The sequence below is a fragment of the Cnephaeus nilssonii genome, assembly GCF_951640355.1.
Source record: "Cnephaeus nilssonii genome assembly, chromosome: 8".
In the NCBI taxonomy this organism is placed as follows: domain Eukaryota; kingdom Metazoa; phylum Chordata; class Mammalia; order Chiroptera; family Vespertilionidae; genus Cnephaeus; species Cnephaeus nilssonii.
This window is the reverse complement of record NC_137079.1, coordinates 79,252,655-79,269,523: the sequence shown is the minus strand read 5'-3', so window position 1 is coordinate 79,269,523 and position 16,869 is coordinate 79,252,655.

The window sequence follows — 16,869 nt, the reverse complement described above, 5'->3', positions numbered from 1 at the left end:
GCATGAAATTCATGCATGGGTGGGGTCCCTACGCTTGACTGGCGATTGGGACCAATCAGGGCCATCTTGCCCAGTCTAGATTGGGGCCGATTGGGGCCAGTGGCCAGAGAGGAACCATGGGAGGGACTGAGAGAGGGCTCCAGGGCATGTCCGGCCCCATCTTGCCCAGTCCTGATCGGCCGGACCCCAGCAGCAAGCTAACCTACCAGTCAAAGCATCTGCCCCCATCATGCGACCAGTAGGTTGACCGCTCGGTCAGACATTTAGCATATTAGGCTTTTATAGAGAGAGATTATAACTCACAGCATAAAATTATCAGTCAGCAATTTCCCTCCAGCCTCTGGTCTTGGAGACCTCATGTCCTTCCAAAGCTCTGCTCACCCTCTTCAGCTGCCACACGAAGTAAATTGCATTATGTTCATGGAAACCCTTTGCAGGCTCCATGGGTGTGTCTTTACTTTGCTACAGTTCTGATTACCTCAACATAAGGAGAGACACACTCATTATCAGGTAACATCATCATGGTAAGACCCCTGCTCAGCCTACTGCAGCGGTTTTAAATAGGCCATGGGTCACCCTAGATGGTTTGGCTCAATGGATAGAGCCATGGCATGCAGACTGAAGGGCCATGGGTTCGATTCTGGTCAAGGGCACATTCCTAGGTTGCGGGCTCAGTCCCCAGTAGGGGGAGTACAGGAGGCAGCAGTTCAATTCTCTCTCTTTATTGATGTTTCTATCTCTTTCTCCCTCTGCCTTCTTCTCTGAAATCAATAAAAATACATTAACAAAAAATAAAATAAATAAGCCATAAATCAAATGTCACTGCTCTCCATCCACCCAGTCCCCTCACACCCTCTTTTGTCTTCGCCCGCCCTCCCCACACACACACATACACACTGCTGGGGTCTATAAAATGGGGTCAGGATTTCTACTTCAACCGAGGGCAATGCTTCTGCACAGCCCTCCTTTCCCACCCATTTCTGTCCCCAGACCTGTGGGGTTTCTCCCTCCCTCCCCTCCATCTAACTGTGTGGGCCCTGCTCTGCCCCCTCCTCCTGCAGCCTCCCCCTCTCTCCTTTGGGGGCAGAGCTCCCCAAGGTTGTGTGGGGTGGGGTAGGGCTGTCCGAGGCAAGCCCAGGCGGGGCCTTGGAAGAGAGCTGGGATGACTGGTCACTGGGAAGAGGAGGGAGGAACATGGAGCCTGTCCTGTGGGAGAGGCACTGGGCTCCTCGGCTGCCCCCACCCAGCAGCTTTTCTTGGCCCCTGTGCAGCTGTCACCCTCTGCCCTTTGCTGCCTCCCACTTCCTTTCAAGTTTTGGACTTGGTTTCTCTGACTCAGCTCCTCCCCCCTCTCTGCTGCATCCCTGGGAGCCTGAGGCCACCCCTTGGCCTCAGGCAGGTGTGTCTGACCCATCCCCCTTAATGGTGCTACCCACTCTCCTAGAATAGTTAGTGAAACTTAACAAATAAAATGAAGCAGCTCTGAAGATTATAAATTGTGCACTGAGAATGCCACAGGCTGTGAAGGGCTGCTCAGTCCATAGCTCTCAGATCACCCTTGTGTGTGTCACTTGTGGATGTGCAGAGTTGGAATCTAGTATGGTGAGAAGCTTTCCCCCAGGTGCACTGGCTCTGGGGCCTCCCAGTAGGTGCAAAGTCAGTCACTGCCCAAGGCCACTAACAGGAGCTACTGAGTGATCTTCTGATGGCTGCTATTTGCATTGGGCTTGGAAGTGCCCAGAGGAGGCCAAACTGTGAAGCAAGGCAGGGAAGAATGCCCATACTACTGTTAGCTAATTTCTCAACAGAAACTTTGCAGGCCAGAAGGGAGTGGCAAGAAATATTCAAAGTGATGAATAGCAAGGACCTACAACCAAGATAACTCTACTTAGAAAAGCTATAATTTAGAACTGAAGGTCAGATACAGAGTTTCACAGACAAGAAAAAGCTAAAGGAGTTCATCACCACCAAACCAGTATTACATGCAATGTTGAAGGTATTCAAGAAGAAGAAGGAGGAGGAGGAGGAGAAAAAAATAATAAAGAGGAGGAGGAGGAGGGATAAAAAATATGAACAATAAAATTATAATAAATACATATCTATCAAGAGTTGAATCTAGCCCTAGCTGGTTTAGCTCAGTAGATAGAGTGTCAACCTGTGGATTGAAAGGTCCAGAATTCGATTCCAGTCAAGGGCATATACCTGGATTACAGGCTTGATCCCCAGTTAGGGGAATGCAGGAGGCAGCCGATCAATGATTCTCTCTCATCATTGATGTTTCTCTCTCTCTCTCTCTCTCTCTCTCTTCCTCTCTGAAAAAAATAAAAATACATTTTTTAAAAAAGAGTTGAATCTGAAATAAAAAATAAATAAACAAGGAATCTAAAGAACAAAATAAACTGATGAATAAAATAGAACCAGCGGCATGGAAACATGAAACAGACTGACAAATCTCAGAGGGATGGAGGAGGGAGGGGAGAGGCTAACCAAAGATCTCATATGCATGTATCCATTACCTATAGACACAGACAATAGGTTGAGAAGGTCTGGGGTGAGGCGGAAACCAGGTGGAGGGGGGCAATGGGAGGATAAAGGGGGACACCTGTAATATTCTCAACAATAAAAATTTTAAAAAGAAAAGAAAACATAAATAATTATGCTTTTAAAGTTTTTCATGGGTGCTATAAAAACGTAATTTAGAATCAATAGAGGGAGACTCTAAACTGAAAAGAAAAAAAAAAGACACTGCTCTTACAGAAATTCTGGGGTATACCCATGGTAATTGCAAGTGAGTTTGAGTGTCTGTGGATGGGTGTGATGTTTGTGTGGGTTGTATCTTTTTAAGGAATTGGAGTTAGAATACATAGCCACGAATAAGTAACTGTTCAATTGTTTTCTGCCTTTACTGTAATCCATTATAACACAAATCTTGAAAGTGGTAGGGATCCTGATTTGAGATTAATTTAAAATATAAATGTTATAAAGAAAAATGACTTTCCTGTGATTTTTCTTGTGATGTAAACATGCTTTTCTTTTATTGTTTTCTGAAAAATGGGGAACTCTTAATATCTTTAAACAAAGAGAATTGGTGTATTTAATTCATGAAATAGGGTTCTATGTAACACAAATCTAGTAAAATAATTTTCTTCTATACATGAAAATCTGTTTTGGTGATAGAGTTCAGAAATCTTTGCAATGTAAATTATTATTTTACTCAGTTCTACATGTGTAGTTAGTTAAGGGCAGCATATTTTTAGCTATTTGTACATGAAAATATTCCACCTAACTCTCATAGTGAGCTAAAATTTTTGATGTATGCCATAAATCAAAGAGTGACCTGTTGTTGTTTTTTAAGCTAATATTAGGCAATGTCTGCATAAAAAGCAATACATATTAAAGGAGCCTATCTTTTGATCTCAGAATACAGATTATGATTCTCCTTCTTCCAAAGCTAATAATTACAACTCTTCATTACATGAGGTAAAATAAATCAATGATTCAACAATTTTGCAAAATTCTGGGTAAAGTCTTAACTATCTCTTATTTGCAAATCTACTATTTGATTTAATTGCATGTTACCTTATCTTACTCTGTTTACTCATTAAGACTTTTTTCCTGATTTTATGTAGTGATCACTAATTATATATAACCTGTTGCCTTCTAGTCTTAAATTATTTATCAGTGTTAGTTTTTTTTTTGTAACCTAGTTTTTGTAATTATTAATTCATTTTTAGCCTTGATGATGTTTTCTTGTGAGTTTTATTATATACTAGAAGCCCGGTGCACGAAATTCGTGCACGGAGGGGTGTTGTCCCTCAGCCCAGCCTGTACCCTCTCCAATCTGGGACTCCTGGAGGGATGTCCGACTGCCCGTTTAGGCCCGATTAATCGGGCCTAAACGGGCAGTCGGACATCCCTCTCACAATCCAGGACTGCTGGCTCCCAACTGCTTGCCTGCCTGCCTTCCTGATTGCCCCTAACCGCTTCTGCCTGCCAGCCTGATCAGCCCCTAACCACTCCACTGCCAGCCTGGTTGATGCTTAACTGCTCCCCTGCCAGCCTGTTTGCCCCCAACTTCCCTCCTCTGCCAGCCTGGTCACCCCTAACTGCCCTCTCCTGCAGGGTTGATCACCTCCAACTGCCCTCCCTTGCAAGCCTGATCCCTCTCAACTGCCCTCCCTTGCAGGCCGGGTGCCTCCCAACTGCCCTCCCCTGCTGGCCATCTTGTGGTGGCCATCTTGTGTCCACATGGGGGCAGGATCTTTGACCACATGGGGGCAGCTATATTGTGTGTTGCAGTGATGATCAATCTGCATATTACTCTTTTATTAGATAGGATAGAGGCCTGGTACAGGGGTGGGGGCCAGCTGGTTTGCCCTGAAGGGTGGGGTTCCCTTGGGGCATGAAGCAGCCTGAGTGAGGGGCCTGTGGTGGTTTGCAGGCCGGCCACACCCCCTGGCAACCCAAGGGGAGGCCCTGGTATCTGGAATTTATTTTCCTTCTACAATTAAAACTTTGTAGCCTGGAGCAGAGCCAAGCCTGCTGTTCCCTCCAGTGCGGCAGCCATCTCTGTGGCAGTTAATTTACCTTCTACAATTGAAACTTTGTAGCCTTAAGCGGGTGAGCCCAGCCAGGGTGTGCGGAAAGCTTTGCTTCCCCTGTTGCCGCCGGCAACCCTGGCCTGCTCTCTCAAGCTCCATTCTGCAGCCATTTGTTTGAATTTGTTTACCTTCTATAATTGAAACTTTGTAGCTTGAGTGGAGGCTTAGGCCTGCAACGGCTATGGAAAGCTTGGCTTCCTCTGTTACCTGGGAAACCTTGCTCACTGTGGCTGTAGTCATCTTGGATTGGGGTTAATTTGCATACTCGCCCTGATTGGCTGGTGGGTGTGGCTTGGCTGGTGGGCGTGGCTTATGTAGCGGAGTGATGGTTAATTTGCATATTACCATTTTATTAGAGAGGATAAGCATTGCTAAGAAACATGAGTAATTGTGCTTCCTGTGTTGTCCATGGTTGTATTTAAAAGCTTAATTTAGAGTCAGGGGGTCTAGGCTGAAATAAATATAACAAATATGCTGCTTCTGTTTTATGACAATTGAGCAATTATTTCTCTACCTTTGTTTCTTTTATGAATTTGTTCTAAGTATCAGCATTCTATATCTGTCTGTCTAGGTCACACCTATGGTTGGAGACAAAGTGAGAATCAAATGTGAAACAAGTCCAGATATTCAGCAAAAAACAAACAAACAAACAAAAAAACCACCATGAAACTCTTAATATTAATAGAATCTAAAAGATAGGTAGCTTTTCTGATACTTTCTATTGATTTATATAGTTCTAATGCTATCATTTTTTTATGATAACCTCATATTGTTTAAGCCTTAATTATACCCTTTGGTGAATTTGTTTTTAGGAATTTATCAATATCGCCCATTTATAATTATAGTCCAGTTAGTATGCCTTTAAAATCTTCCCAGCATTCTTCAGTTCATTTTGGTCAAGGCTGCTAAAATATTAGATATATTGCTTTCCTAAAGCAATCTGTCTTTCCTCTACAGTTTTCAGAAGTAATTTGTTACCTAGTGCAAAAAAATAGCTTCCTGCAAAACATGTCGTGTTAAGACGTCTTATGGGAGGGGAAAGTAGGGCCTTGAGCATTGTGACTGCCTCAGGAGGGACATCGCACGTCCACATCACTGGTCTGCTGAATGTGGAGCTGGGGGAAAGAGATGGCCCAAACATGTGAGAACTCATGGTTTGCCTCAAATTACAGGGGCCTGGAATGTAAAGTCAGGTTATTTAAACATTGTGCAGAGCACTAAATAATTATATTTTAGAGAAGGAAGACAGAAGTGAAATAAACACAAACACAACATTTAAATTTAGACCTACTTTCAAATTCCAGCTTCTTAATTGAAAAAGGACCATAAGTTTACTAATTTGTAAAATGTAGATAATTACAGTTCTCCATGTGGCTATTGGTAACAAATGAGCTGGTAATAATTAACAGCTTTGCTGGGTATGAAATACAGCTGCGACAATTACTACCTAGGTAATTCAGATAACCATTTTTTAAACTAAAAAAAAAATAAATAAAAAAAATAAAGAGAAATAATAATATAATAATATCTACCTCAGAGGTATTATGGTAGTTTAACCAGATAATGAATATAAAATATTTAATGTACTCCAACAGTCATAGAAATTGTACAATAAATATTTACCATAATGTTCCTACTATGAAAAATTATTATTAATATTAACTTCATTAGAATTGTATTTATAAATTTGCTGTGCTGTTGACTTTTCTAAATATTCATGCACTTTTGCATTAGAACATGTTTAATATAGTGGTAAAGGAGTCCTGTGTTTATGTTTCTGAGTATTTTATTTAGTAGACAACTTATCTGAAGAGCACATTTTGTGTCTTTTAAAGCTACTATTGGCCAGGCTGTACCTAGGAAAAACTGATCTTTATTATCTGTTTTATCACATGCAAGAGAAACATTGCTACTCAAACTTTTATATTGCTGCCAGTATATTAGCACTGCAGTAAGAGTCACAGAGAAAGAGCTTAATTGAAGGTCATCTGCTCAAATCACATTTGCAGTGTGGAATTTACTGCTAAAGAGAGAACCAAAGACATGGAATTTGATATTTGAGACCCAATTTCAAAGCATAAAGTATAGAAGGCTTGTAGCTTTGGGATATAAAGCTATGTGGAATTTTAGCAGTAACCATCAGAATACCTTAATTATTTCAATATAATACAACATTGTGGGTAATAGTTTTCTGAGTACAACACCATTCCAACAGAAGCCTCACACACTATACAGAGCCTCAGAGTAATTTTTTTGTAATTAATAACAAATATCAACCATAAATAACTTACAGTGCAAGCAGCAAGTAATGAATTTAGCACTCTTTCTGAAAACAATCTAGAAAATATAAACAATTGTCATTCATTCAAACTTTCTCTGGGATTCTCAAGGCCTAATGGATGTATGAGTGACTGGGACATGTACACTTAGTTTTTATTGAAGCTGCTTTAAGAGGAAAGCAGCAAAGTTAGAAAATGGCTATATCAGTAGTAGCATTTTAAAGAATGTAGGAGGTATCTGCATAGGAGCCAAGGAACCAAGTAAGGGATATTCTTTATGCCAAACTTTTTCTCTAGGTCAAATAGAAGAGGTACTTATCAAGCTTGCTAAATTGCTGTTAAATATAGAATGATATATCTCATTATTTAAACCAGAATATAAATATGCCACTGACACTAATTTTAGTAAATCCACTAAGCCTGGGCTGTAAAATAGTGATTAATTTATTTTCTAATATAAAGAAACTAGTGGCCTGGTGCACGAAATTTGTGCACGGGACGGGGGGGTGTCCCTCAGCCCAGCCTGCACCCTCTCTAATCTGGAACCCCTCGGGGGATGTCTGACTGCCTGCCTGATCACCCCTAATCACTCTGCCTGAGGACCTGCTCTCCCCCAACTGCCCTCCCCCGCCAGCCTCATGGCTTCCAACTGACCTCCCTGGCCAGTCTCCCAGAAGGTCTCCTGGTCTAATTAGTATATTACCCTTTTATTAATATAGATAGTCTAGAAATAAAAGAAAAACAGAACAGTAAAATAAAACTGCAGAATTGGATCCAGGTATTTGCCAATTATGCCATTGGATAAAGAAATGTTTGAGAGAGCAAGCTCCTAGTTATTGGTTTTCTTTTTGTTCTCTCACTTTTTAGAGATATGATGAAGAGAGACCTTCTTTGCCTTGGGGAACAATTTACTCTCCCAGTGAGAATGAAGTCATGTCTATGGCCAGTGGGGACACCACAGGTCATAGTAAAGAATGAACTGCATTGATATAGAAGCCCTTTGCTCTATCTGAATAAGAAAACCTTTATGTTAAAAAAGGGTGACAGGAAATTATAAACCAATGATTAAAAATATTAGCATGTGTAAACACATCAAGTATTGTCTTTTTGTTTTTTCTGAAGGGGATTTTGACTAAAAGCACAGTTCAGAGCACATTTGTTTCTAAGGTAAGTGTTTTGCCCATGATTTTATATCTTAAATGTGCAGTGAAAATTGCCTCAAGAGAAGATATCCTTTGTCCTGAAACAAAAGACATTTGTCCAGATGCTTGCTTGGCTTTGTTGGAGTGATGTGGTTTGACTGCAGCTGATGCAGCCTGGAACACCAATGAAACTGGGAGCTCCCTGTGTCCCAGAACTAAAATTACATTAATGCTCCGCCATTTCCCATTAATGTTATACTTGTGACACATTTGTTACCTGGCCTGTAGAGCTATTAATTAAGAGAAATACCCAAAAACAAATGCATAAAAGATTAAAAGGAATATGATATTTCTTTGGTTGTAAAAATTAGTTCTGAGCTTTGCATTAGTTATTATTCCCACAGCCAGAAAAATACCAGAAAGTTTAAATGGAATAACATATTCAAGATAAACTACTTGAAAACGCTTTTTAAAATTTGGAAACTTAGTCCTGGCCAGTATGACTCAGTTGGTTGGAGCACATTCCCTTACACCAGAAGGTCTTGGGTCCCATTTGAGTACATATCTAAGTTTGATCCCTGGTTGGGACACAGGAGAGAGGCAAATGGTTGATGTTTCTCTCTCACATCTCTCTCTCTCTCTCTCTCTCTCTCTCTCTCTCTCTCTCTCTCTCTCTCTCTCTCTCGCTCTCCCCTCTCCTCTCCCTGAAAATCAATGAATATATCCTCTGGTGAGGACTTAAAAATAAATTGGAAAGCTATCTATCAATTCCTAAAAGTAAAAAGCTTGAAGGACCCTAGAATTAGGCTGAGATGATGAGGTTAAAGACAAAAATCAAGTAGTAGACAAGAACAAACATTCCTTGTTGTTGTTTTTTTTTATTTCCTTATGGGTTATTTCTAGGAAAAAACACAGGGAGAGAATGCTCCTAGTATTGAATCCTGATGTTTAATTTATCAAATCTACTGGGTAACTCAGTCAATGATTTTATTTTATTTTTCTTTATGCAAGATTGCATTGTACATTTTGCTTAGTCTTTAAAAGGATAGAAAGAACTGAAGGCAAAAATGTGATATTGAATTTTCACTTAGAGTCACCAGACACCCAAAGATTTCCATTAGTTGAACTTTCATTTTGTAGGGCAGCAGTATTCTGTCCTGAAGCTTTATCCTTATCCCGTGCTTCCTCTTGCGTCATTCATCAAGTAGGCACATTATTTTAAATTATTTCTTTCCAATTATAACTTATACTTTAGTAAAATCAATCAAAAGTGTAAATTGTTTTCTTTCCATTCTACTTATATTAATGAGATGACAAATAAATGAAGAAAATAATTTTGTAGTTGTGTTTGAATAAACAATTTTTAAAAGGAATGCCAAATAAAAGAAAAAAAAAGTACTGGCTAGAAATATCTGAAGTTGGAAGCATCCTTTCTTAAAGGAAAAGTAGGTTCTGCAATAATTGATGAGACACTTTCTAAAAAGAACCTATTAGTCATGTTGAGGGAGCAGTAGAGAAAAACTCTCCAAGGCATCACAAAGTTTGCCTCAAAGATGGTCACTTTGGAGAGACTTCCCTGTTTATGCTATGATGGAAACCTGGAGACCATTTAGGATCACTGAAGGACCTCAAAATATTTTGAAGATGTTAATTGACTTTCCAATGGACTTCATCGTCATACTGCATTCATAAAAAATTTGAAAAACGTAGATTCTGGTTCATGTATTACTGTACTCTAACTTGGCATGCCATTTAACATTCCTGGATATTCTCATTAGTATAATTTCTGCTTACTTTAAGAACGAAATAAGTAGGAACGAAATAAGACTATGTGCATTTACTTTGAAAAATATTACATAGTGATGATTAATTTTCTTAAAATGTTTTTAGTATTTTTTCTTACCATTCTAAACAGCTTTTACTTTACAAAGAAGGTTATACCAGTTAGTAGTTATACAATAAAAAACACATTTTATTGATGTAATTGTGAATGTGACATGATATGTTTTTCTCTAAATATCAGGTAATTTAATATTTGTGTATGTTGGTAGATTACAGATATATGGAAAAGTAAAAGTGATGTGTTTAATTAAAAGACATATTTTGTGATTTATATTTGCTTATATATTAGCTTTAGTTAATTGATGTTTTTAATAACTCTTAATTTGGGAATAATTTCAGTATTATAGAAAAATTGCAAAGATATTATTCAGGTTTCCCTCAGGAGAAACAGAAGCAATAGAAAGTGTGTGTGTGTGTGTGTGTGTGTGTGTGTGTGTGTGTGTGTGTGTAAGAAGATCTCCCACTTTCCCATTATGGGGTAGAGCCTAATGCCATTGGGAAAGATCTATCCCTAACTAACAACTGTTTTCTTTTGTTTTAAGAATAGAGATGTTGGAGAGGAAAATACACACAATATGAATTGCATTATACCTGTATTGTAAAGCAGCTACTGTGAATTTCTATGTGTGTTGGAAAGGAGGGAAGGTAAGTAGCATATTCAATCATAGGATGGGGACTGTGGAGCTCATTTTGCTTTTTTGACTTGTGTATCTAAAAAGAAAATAATTCAGTGTTCACTTTTTATATTTAAATATTAAAAATGATTCCAACTGAAAATATACACATATATAGAAAGACAATTACTATAATTAGACATTGGCTTACACAGTTTTGGAGCCTGACAAGTCCCATCAATTGCAGTGGGCATTCTACAGACCTGGCCTGTGGCGTACGTCCAGTTGGAGATCAGTAGGCTCAAGATCCAGGAAGAGTCCATCATTCAGTTCTAGTCAGAAAGCAGGAAAAGAAAGTCCCAGCTCAAAGCAGTCAGGCAGAAGGAATTTCCTCTTATAGTGCCTCTGGTTCTATGCAGGCCTGCAACTGATTGGACCTGAGGGCGATCAATCTACCAATTCAAATGTCAATCTTATCCAAAGACACCCTCACGGACACACCCAGAATAATGTTTGACCAAATGTCTGAGCACCCTGTGGCTCAGTCTTGTTGACACATAAAATTAACTATATCAGTTCCCATAATGATCTCACCATTTTTCCGCCTAATGTTAACATCTTCCATTACCATGGTTTTTTGTCAGAACAAAACAAAAAAGCAACAACATAGGTATATTACTACTAACTAAACTTTATACTTGATTTTTTTAAAATGTTGGCATTTTCCATTAATTTTTCTTTTCTTTTTATAGCTCCAAAATCCAATCCAGTGTACTATATCACATGTAGAGTTAATCTATTTTATATTTTAATTTTTTTTATTTTAAAATTACAGTTGATTTACAATATTACATTAATTTTAAAGGTTTGCAAACCATGATTAGACATTTATATAACTTATGAAGTGATGACCTTGATAAATCTAGTACTCATCTGACATAGTTATTATAATATTATTGACTATATTCCCTATGCTGTACTTTACATTTCCATGATTACTCTGTAACTACCAATTTATACTTCCAAATCCCTTCAACTTTTCCACTCATTCCCCCAATCCCTCTCCATATGGTAAACATCAGAATGTTCTCTGTATATGCCCAGCGAGCATGGCTCAGTGGTTGAGCATTGACCATTTTAACCAGGAGGTCAGGTTTGATTCCTGATCATTGCACATGCTTGGGCTGTGGTCTGGCATACAGGAGGCACCCCAGCAATGATGATTCTCTCTCATCATTGATGTTTCTATCTCTCTCTCCCTTTCTCTTCCTCTTTGAAATCAATAAAAATATTTTAAAGATGTTCTTTGTAAACTATGAGTCTGTGTCTGTTCTGTTTGTTTATTTTTTTAAATTCCACATATAAGTGAAATCATCTGATATTTGTCTTTCTCTGTCTGACTTTTATTTCACTTAGCATAATACCCTCTAGATCAGTGGTTCTCAACCTTTCTAATGCCGCGACCCTTTAATACAGTTCCTCATGTTGTGGTGACCCCCAACCATAAAATTATTTCGTTGCTTCTTCATAACTGTAATTTTGCTACTGTTATGAATCATAATGTAAATATCTGTGTTTTCTGATGGTCTTAGGCTCTACAGCAGCGGTTCTCAACTTGTGGGTTGCTCTAGATCCATTCATGTTGTTGCAGTTGGCAAGATTTTATTCTTTTTATAGCTAAATCATATTTCATTGTATATGTGCACCACTTCTTTATCCATTCATCTGTTGATGGTCACTTCGGTGGCTTCCATATCTTGGCTATTGTAAACAATGTTGCAATGAATATGCAGATGTATGTTATTTTGATTTAGTATTCGGGGGTTCTTTGGATAAATATATAGAGTTAGAATTGCTGGGTTCTTTGTCACTTGTTATAACACTTGTTTTAAAGTCTATTTTGTGTGGAATAAGTATTGCTACTCTAACTTTTAGCTTGTTTTGTTTTCATTTTCACATAATATCTTTTTCCACCCCTTTTTTTACTCTGTGTGTATCTGTCTATCTGAAGTGAGTCTCTTGTAGACAGCATACATACAGGTCTTGTTTTGTTATCCATTCAGCCACTGTATGTCTTATGATTGAAGCATTTAGTCCATTTGCATTTAAAGTAATTATCGATAGAAATGTATTTATTGCCATTTAATTATTCATATTTTTAATCCTTTTTTTCTTCTTCAAAAAGACCCTTTAACATTTCTTATAATATTGGGTTGGTGGTGATGAACTCCTTTAGCTTTTTCTTGTCTAGGAATTTCTTTATCTGTCCTTCAATTCTGAATGATAGCTTTTCTGCATAGAGTAATCTTGGTTGTAGGTCCTTGCTTTTAATCACTTTGAATATTTTGTGCCCATCCCTTCTGCCCTATGAAGTTTTTATAGAGCAAGCATGTCAACCTCATGGCCCATGGGCTGCATGTGGCCCACAGTGAATATTTTTGGAGCCCAACCAATATAATAGTATGTAAGAAATGTTTTAATAAAAATTTTGTAACTTAATTTTTACAGTAACCTGTTATGCATAACTAGAGGCCCAGTGCACAAAATATGTGCCCTGGGGAGGGGGGGTGTCCCTCAGCCCAGCATGCACCTTCTCCAATCTGGGACCCCTTGAGGGACGTACCTGTGGGATTGGTCCTAAACTGGAAGTCGGACATCCCTCTCACAACCCAGGACTGCTGGCTCCTAACCACTGGCCTGCCTGACTACCTGATTGCCCCTAACTGCTTCTGCCTGTCAGCCAGATCACCCCCTAACTGCTCCCCTGCTGGCCGGATTGACACCTAACTGCTCCCCTGCTTGCCCAATTGCCCCCAACTGCCCTCCCTTGCAGGTCTGGTTGCCCCCAACTGCCTTCCCCTGCTAGCCATCTTATGACAACATGGGGGTGGCCATCTTGTGGCAGCCATCTTGTGATGATGTGGAGGAGGCCAACTTGTGACGACATGGGGCAGCCATCTTGTGATGACGTGAGCATGTGAGGGTCAATTTCATATTACCTCTTTATTATATAAAATTATTAATAATGAATTACAACATTCACTAATGACTGATTATTATAATTGTGCTGCATTCATTTCCCTTTTGCGCCTTTCATGCAGGTGCACCATTTCTCTCCACTAATAGTAGCAGCAGATATTGTAGCAGCCAATTGCCATGTCATTAGTCTTGTACTGACTTGTTTGGTGTGCACAACAGGAAATATTTTACTTTCAGAGAATAAGAAAAATAGATTTATTTGCATTAATCTTATTAAATTGTGCAGTTATTCAGTGTCTGATAAGTTAATGTTCAAGAAAAAGTATTAATTTTTATTAATATTTTATGTTAATGATTATATTATTTTATGTAAATGCTTATTCATTTAGTTAAGCCCTTTGTATTCAGCATGTCTCTATCAAAATAAACGTACATTTCTATGAAAATTGAAGTTTTTGTTTTTTTGCAGCCCACAAAACTTGCTTATTTGGCCCATGTTAGCCTTTGAGTTTGACATGCTTACTGTGGAGAAATCAGCTGAAAACATTATGGGAGCTCCCTTATAGGTAACTGACTGCTTTTCTTTTGCTGCTTTTATGATTTTCTCTTTGTCTTTAACTTTTGGCATTTTAATTATGATGTGTCTTGGACTCGCTTTGTTTGGGACTCTCTGTACTTTCTGGACTTGTATGTCTATGTCCTTTACCAGAATAGGGAAATTTTGCATCATTATTTTTAAAAATAGGTTTTCAATTCCTTTTCTTCTTCTTGTACCTCATAATGTCTACTCATTTTGGCTACTTCTCTATGTTTGTTTTATGTGTTAGGTAAAGCTGCTATGTTTCCTGTGGTTGGTAAAGTGGCTTTATGCAGTAGATTTTCTGTAGGATCCAGTGGCACAGCCTCCTCAGTCACACAAGCTGGGTGCTCCAAGTATGCCCCTGTGTGGACTTTGTGCACTGTCCTGTTGTAGTTGAGCCTTGATTACTGTTGGCACACAAATGTGAGGAATTGAACCTCAGGCTGATCAGTGACTACTACAGCTGTGTTGCTGCTGTACAGGGGCCAACCCCACAGAGCAGGATTTATTTCAGTGAAACTTTGGTGCCTGATGAATTAGGCTCTTGAGTATGTTGCTTGTGGAGGTGATTGGGTTGTAATCAGCATGGTTATAAATTGACTACCTGGTGCACTGGATTTGGGCCTCCTGGGAGATGCAAGTTTAGTCAGCACCTATACCCTGCCTGGGGCCACTCAGCCTGAACTGGAAATGCTGCTGCAGATGGCTGCTACTTGTGCTGGGCCCAGAGTCACTTAGCTGAGGCCAGCTGCTGCTTGTTTGAGAGATTTTAGGAAAGTCCAAAGCATGAGCCAAGAGAGACTGTTGATATGGAAAAGCTATTGTGGCCTGGATGAGCCCACAATTTTGGTCAGGCAGGGTCTTGGGGGTTGACTACAGCAGGGAGAACAGGGGTAGCCAGGTTGATAGAGACTCATATATGGTGGCCACCTGCTGGTTCTGGGGTTGGAAGGCCCAGAAAAGGAACAATGGCCTCTGCCAGCACTTCTGTCTGGGAAGGTGCTGCCTTTCCAGCTTTTGTTCTGATGTCAGATACTTCAGTTCCTTCTTGTATGTGCCTGGTGGCTTTTGAGATCCTGGCCCAGTACTGGAGCTCAGAGCAGTGAGTCCTAGCAAGATCAAATGTACAGGCCCTTTAAGAAGAAAGTCTGAAACTCCAGCAGCCCTCCATCTCACTCAGCCTACTGTGTGTGTGTGTGTGTTTCTGTGTGTGTGTGTGTGTGTTTGCTTTTTTTACAGCCAGAAGTTATTGGGGTTTCTCTTCCCTGCACTGGAATGCTTGGCTGGGGGTTCTGCTGTGGGGCTGAGGTCTTCTCAGGGGGAACTCTGCAGCCAAGATAACTCACCCTGTTTTTGTTTTGTTTTTTTCTTCTTATAATTATTTAGTTTAGAAGAAGGGAGAGAGAGAAACATCAATTTGTTGTTCCACTTATTCATTCATTCATTCATTGGTTGATTCTTTTGTTTTCGTTAATCCTCACCAGAGAATATTTTCTCAATTGAATTTTAGAGAGAGTAGAAAGGAAGGGGAGAAAGAGAGAGAGACACACACACACACATTGATGTGAGAGAGACACATCAATTGATTGTCTCCCACATGCTCCCAAATGATATTTAAAATTTATGATGACATTAGAGGCCTGGTGCACAAATTTGTGCACAGGTGGGGTTCCCCAGCCTGGCCAGTGATCAGGCCAATGCGGGCCATCTCGCCCAGTTCCGATCAGGCCCATTAGGCCGATCGGGGCCAGCTGGCCAAGGGGAGGGACTGCGAGATATTGGCCGGGCATGGAAGGTTGGCTGTGGGAGCTCACTGATCACTAGGGGCAGCTCCTGCAATGAGCGTCTGCCTCCTGATGGTCAGTGCATGTCATACCAACTGGTAAACTGGTCGTAACGCTCGCTTAGGCTTTTATATATATACTAGAGGCCCAGTGCACGCATTCGTGCATGGGTGGGGTCCAGCCCGCCCGACCCCAATGGGGGCAGATTGGGGCCAGGCCTGTCATGGGGAGTAGACAGCAGGGGTTTGGCTGGCTGGCCCAGGCCTGATTGGGGCCCAATCAGGGCCTGGCCAGCTGGGGAGAGGGGCCGTGGGCAATTGGCCAGTGGGCCCCACCCCCAATTTCATTTGGGGGGCCTATTTGGGGCAGGGCTGGCTGTGGGGAAGGGCTGTGGGTGGAGGGCTTACTGGCCCCGCCCCCAAATGGGGTGGAAGGGGCCAATCGGGGGTAAGCAGATGGGGGAGGTTGGCCAGCCAGTCCATCCCCAATTGGTGTGTGTGTGTGTGGGGGGGCAATCAGGAGTGGAGCAGGCTGGGTGGAGGGGCTGTGGGTGATGGGCCAGAGGTTTGGGGGCCGATCAGGGGCCAGTGGCCTTGGGGAGGGGTCATGGTGGTTGGCCAGCTGGCCCTGCCCCTGATTGGGGTAGGGGGACAATCTGGGGTGTAGCTGGCTTGGGGAAAGGATTGCAGAAGGTTGGCTGGTGGCCCCACCCCCTATTGGGGTGGGGGGTGATCAGAGGTGGGGCTGGCTGGGGGGAGGGGCTGTGGGCTAATCAGGGTCGGGCAAGCCAATCAAGGGCAGGGGCTGGCCTGGAGGAAGGGCCGCAGGGGTGATGGCCACTGCCACGCCCTCGAATGGGGTAGGAGAAGCTGATCAGGGGCGGGGCCACTTGGGGGGAGGGGTCGTGGGAGGTTGGCTGCTTTCCAAACCCCCCAATCTGGTGGGTTTGCTGGCCACAGTGGGTGCCATAGCCACCAGTCATTCCAGTTGTTACAGCATTAAGGTCGCTGGCTTTTTATATAGATAGATAGATGATCTGATTGTCATA